General features: G+C 39.1%; 1 long non-coding RNA gene across 1 annotated transcript; it reads right to left on the bottom strand.

The window, feature by feature from the left end:
- Positions 1-3703: 3703 nt before the first annotated feature.
- On the bottom strand, positions 3704-5154 carry LOC112199425. Its single transcript, XR_002936050.2, has 2 exons — positions 4959-5154; positions 3704-3976 (listed from the first exon to the last, which is right to left on the bottom strand). It is a non-coding gene; the product is annotated as an uncharacterized LOC112199425 (long non-coding RNA).
- Positions 5155-5845: the final 691 nt, after the last annotated feature.

Here is a 5845-nt window from a genome sequence, read left to right as displayed (position 1 = left end):
AACGGGCTCACTCCCCGAATCATCCTATTTAGTCAATTGGATTTGACTATGCTAGAGAGTTTACATCGAAAGACTTTCGATGGATATTGCAATGGGCTTGATGTTGGACATCACATTCCCATGAACACACCCAAATGGTCTCACGGAAATGACTACGATGGTAGTCTGAACATTGGTAATGCGCACCAATCTTCTTACATCCGCTTGGGGTGATGCAATATCGCATGCAGCTATGCTAATTCGTCTATGACTTAATGCCACTCAATGTACCTCTGTGTTACAGCTAGTGACTGGGTACATGTCTTTTGTACTTACGCACATTTGAGTGAGCCATTTTTGTGCCAATTGCGCCGCCACAGCGCTCTATGATGGGTCTTTACAGACGAATGGGCAACTACGTTGGATTTGAGACTTCCAACAATCGTCCGCCACTTAAATGCCCTTGCTAGGCGATCTCCTTACCGCTAGATTTGCGGATGTCACTTTGATGAGACAGTCTTCCCGTCGTTAGGGGGAGATAAGAACACGAATGTTCAACAGGAACGACAGGAATTGTCGTAGTCTGTCCCCACTATGTCTCATCTTGATCCCTATTAAAGTGACAAGATCACACAAATATGCTGCAAACATGCCTGCAAGGAAGGACGTCCCTACGAGAGGACGTAGCGCCACCCCACACGGAGGTAGGCAAGGCGCCAACGCCAAAGAGAGTGGCACTCTGGCGTTACAGGCCATGGCCCCAGCTAGGATGCGTGGGAGGCACGTGGGTTCGAAGGATACTTTGGCACATTCCAATCCTTTGATCATCAAGACTCAAAATCCGTCTCATGAGTATCTTCCGGGTTATGGTTATCGTTGGGGGACGCCTCAACGTTAGAACCTATTCCTGAGAATATAGAGCTCTATGAAACTTACACTAGTGTACATGAGACGTGGGATAGAACTCCATCAGAATTGATGATGTAGTTGCGTATTTTGTTACGCATGAGTTTTTGAGTTAGATGATATCGAACCACGCTCCGTTGATGAATGAATGCCAACGTAGAGAGTTTTTGGCCTAAATGGAAAGATGCGATCCAGGTTAAGATGGATTCTCTAACGAAGAGGAAGGTTTTCGAGCTAGAGATGCCAACACCTCCTAACATAAAACCTGTTAACTAATGGGTCTTCGTTAGAAAGCGTAGTGAGAAAAAGAGATGGTAATCTCGCCTTATGGCCCAAGTCTTCTCACAAAACGCCCTGGAATCGACTACGATGAGACATATTCTCTCGTAATGGATGTCATTGCACTCCACTACCCTGTCAGTTTGGTAGTTTCCGAATAACTGAACATGCAGCTTACAAATGTGGTCACTACGTATCTCTATAGGGATCTAGATACGGAATATACATGAAGGTTCATGGTGAACTTCATTTACCCAAGTCAAGTGGCTTTAGACCATGGAGCGCGTTTACAAAGAGGTTGAAACGCTCACTAAAGTGACTACTTGATTGGGAAGGGATATGCCCACGCATTTCTATGACAAGTTTCAGATTCTATCGCGGTTCATGTTGGACATGATCTTCATTAGAAGCCCTTAAAGAGTTAAGGGAAACCGCTGAACACTTGAAATCTGAGTTTGAGATGAAGGATTTTGGGAGAACACGATTATGTCTCGGTTTGGAACTTGAGCATCGTGTCGATAGATGTTTAGGCATTTTGACAAGGTCAAGCCTTCAAGCACCCCCATGATCGTCCGTAGTCTTGATCCTGAAAAGGATCATCTTCGTCGAAAGGATGATGACGAAGATGTGCTAGAGGCAAAAGTGTCTTACTTAGTACAATAGGCGCATTATTGTACTTATCTCAATGCACAAGACCGGACATCTCATATGTTGTGAACTTGTTAGCTAGATATAGCTCTGCGCCAACGCGACGCCATTGGATTGGTGTAAAAGATATCTTTCGACATTTGAGATGGATGATTGATATGGGCTTGTTCTATCCCTACAAAGAGATGATGGATTCGGACCCATCACACACCAGAAACGCCGCCAACGCTGGCCTGCGTTCTCTATCCCCATCCCAAAACGACATGTGTTTTGGAAGGTTTTGCTGATGTTGGGTATCTCTCTGACCCACACAATGGTCATTCCCAAACTGGTTAAGTGTTCACCATGGGAAAAGACCGTGATATCTTGGAGGTCTACAGAACAGACCGTAGTCGCTATATCTTCGAACAATGCAGAGATCATTGCTCTTCACGAAGTGGTTTGTGAATGCATATGGATTGGATCCATAATTACGCATGTTCGAACAATTGTGGTTTGAAGTCTACCACAGATGAGCCTACGAGCATTTAGGATAATGCTACTTGTTTTGAACAAATGAGGCAAGGCTACATCAATAGCGATAACACCAAGCATAATCAGCAACAACAGACACTCCTCGAGATCAAAGTGAACTAGGTTCGATCTGAGGACAGTGAGGCAGACTTGTTTACTAAGTCATTGCCCAATTCCACGTTCGAGAAACATGTGGCAAGAATTGGCTTGCGGAAATTATCTGAACTCCCATGATCGTTGTCATCAGGGGGAGGCACAGACATCAGGGGGAGATGTCTACATGTTCGTCTCGAATCGTGAAGGGTGTGTTGTGCTCTTTTTCCCCTTCGACCGAGGTTGTTTTTGTCCCACTGGGTTTTTGTTACTCGGCAAGGTTTTTAACGAGGCAACGAGAGAAGCACCGCGTTTGGGCAACACAAGGGGGAGTGTTCAAGGAAAACCTAATTTGTGTTTAGCCCAAACTCTAGGTTACTTGACCTAGTGGTAATAGGATTTAATTAGAAGGATCTAGAATCCTAATCAATGTAGAATTACTTTCCTTGTATGATTGAGATTCTATGCATTGTAATCCTCTATATAAAGAGGCCCCTATTATCAATGAGAATACACAGCAAATTCCTCCCAAAATTCAGTTTCTCTAAAACACTTATGATGTTTTTGATAGATTAATTTTTTCTTTCTTTCTTCTTCTTTAAAAGCATTGGATGTATGGATCCAACTATAATACTATATCAGTGACAAAAACGTATATATATGTGGCAATCTACCATTCTTTATGTTGTGTACTATATGAATAATAAGAGAAAACTAATCAACCAAAATGTTATACAAAAAATAATCTACAAAAGAAATATGTGTGTATGTAACGATTTATTCTGGCTTTAGATGAATATATGTATATATATCGGCACCTGGTTTCGGGTTTAATTCAAAAAAAAAAAAAAACATGTATGTATATATCCTCTAAACAATACCATTGAAAGTGAGCTTAATTAGCTAGAAGGATTAAGGCTTCCAAAACTATAGTGATAAAAATAAAAAAAATTATTAGATGAGAGCAAAGGCAGAGGCAGAGGAGGATAGTAGGAAGATAGGTCTAAGACAAAATAGATGAATATCACCTATTGAGAGCTGCTTCATCTTGTTTTTTTTTTGTTTGGTGAATAACTTCTTCATTTTTTGAGTAAGAAAGAATCCATCAAAATCTCTTGGGAAATGGTTGGATTGTTTTTAAATTTTGATATGTATAAAAAGCACTATAAAATCCTCCAAAATCCAGCATTTAATGAAATCCTTAAAAATCAATATACTTTTGAATATCTGCATATTTGAATAGATAATTTTAAATCTTAATTGAATACATCAAGATTTTAAAGAATTGTTTAAAATCTCAATTGAATACCTATAGACTTTCAAAATACAAAAAAATCCTAGACTCTTAAATGAATACACCACCCTAAATTCCCTAAATTAAGGTACAGAACAGAACCTTCTAAACTAAGACATGAGAAATACTGAGCGTAAATGTAGTTATAGTTACATAAAGCCAAAAGTTGTCTCTCACAAATTACATAAAGCCAAAAGTACGTAGGCTTCCACAAATTCACAATATGACGGGTTCATTTCTGAACCTTAGAGCCATCCCCGCCTCCTGCAAATGAATCAAAAACCGGACATAGAAGTTAATGTCACATAAGAATCTCAACATGGAAATGAAAACCAGTTGAACAGATAAAAGATGAAAACAAAAGCAGACTACACAGAAAAGCTAGGCCAGTTCATTGATTAAAGAAGAAACTTGCAAAAATTTTCATATAAGCAACTTGTGCTGCACATACTTGTATTCCACAAAACAACCTAAATTCAAAATACTTGATGACTAAAATAAATGAATATGGAAAGATGGTTCAGCAACCCTCCCTACACATTTCAAATGTGGTCCAAAGTGATGGTGTAAAAGACTAAAATAATAACATTGGCCCTAACCAAAAACAACCATGAATTAAGAATTCACATCAACTGATCTAACTCAAATATTGAATCAACTTTACTTAGACATTACAAGTTGTTCTTATATAAGAGCAATGGTTTTGATAGGAAGGGGATATAATCAGAGGCTAATAACTGGTTCAGATCGCAGCAAGACTATTGTAATTAAAGTAGTCATGCAAAAAGTGATAGTCCCACTAGGCTAAACAACACACAAGACCAACAAAGAAAGGGTTCAAGTTTCATACCCATAACTTGTTACCATCCTTGCTACCTTTCCCGAACAAAAACAAAAACAACAGGAAGAAAATTATTTGTATTGGAATTTCTAAGCAACTTACATAGTTATATTATTCCACAAACCAACCTAAATTCAAAATACTTGATGATGACAAAAAAGAATACAGGACAACAAGAAGGCATTAATTTTGATGAAAATAGAGACTTAACAAACGAAATTAATTGATTAATTATAGGTTAAATGGGGAAATCTGCAGAACAACAGCCCAGAATGTAAATCCAAACAAGCTAGAGAATTCAGAATCCTACTAGCGTCTGTAATTAATAAAGGAACATATCGATCAGAAAAATTAAGAGATACACATCAAAGAAAATAAATCTGGAATATTGCGGAATAAATCAACCTCTCATTCTCCTCCATTCTTATTATATTGCGGCTAGATTTCAGTATCTCTTCATTGGAAATTATCCAACGTTTGAGACTGTCTTGGACACGAGGTGTCACCTCGTAAGCGGCTCCAGCAACCACGAGTCCCATAACGGCTCCTTGGAGAACATACATAAAGACGGGCGACACCATGATTCGGCGAGAATTCTGGACTGCGGAATTAGGCTTCGCTAGCTATGTATGCCTTTATATACTTGGACATACGGTGTTGGGTGGGTTGGGCCCTTTTTACATGTGTTGGGCCCGTCCAAATATTCCTATTTTATTACTATTATTTATTATTGTTGTTTATCTATTTATTTTTTTAAATGGCGCAGGACTCCCATTACTGTTACTTTACATTATATGAAAGTTGAGTTAACTGTTTACAACTTTTCCAACTGTTCATGTAATTGTGGAGTGACGGTTATGCCTCTGGATTTTTCTCACAATTTCGGGCTGCTACAGAAAGTCTAGAAAACCCGTCAAGCGGAGAATCGCAACTACAGCTTGCTCTGTTTTTAGCCTCCGCTGACCCTTCCAGAAGTTCCATGACTTCCAGACGTCTACTGATCCAAATCTACAGATAAGAAAAACGCAATCAAGAGGGAGATAGACAGATCGGCGGTGATAGAGAGATAGAGCGATCGAGTGTCTGTCTTTTGCTTTGTACAAGAGATAGAGAGATTCAGGTACTTGTTTTGAACCGTCTTCGTTTATTTTATTCAGGTAATTTCTGGGCAGTTTAAAAAGCTAGCGACTCTTCTATTTTCACTCACAAACAGAAATTTCCATATTGATTTCCGTTTCATTGGTTTTTGAAATGAAGAGATAGGATGGATAAAAGAAGAGGTTGATCTGAAT

The sequence above is a fragment of the Rosa chinensis genome, chromosome 4 (genome assembly GCF_002994745.2).
Source record: "Rosa chinensis cultivar Old Blush chromosome 4, RchiOBHm-V2, whole genome shotgun sequence".
NCBI lineage: Eukaryota > Viridiplantae > Streptophyta > Magnoliopsida > Rosales > Rosaceae > Rosa > Rosa chinensis.
The sequence above is the reverse complement of the archived record's forward strand: the minus strand, read 5'-3'. Positions and strand labels throughout refer to the sequence as shown.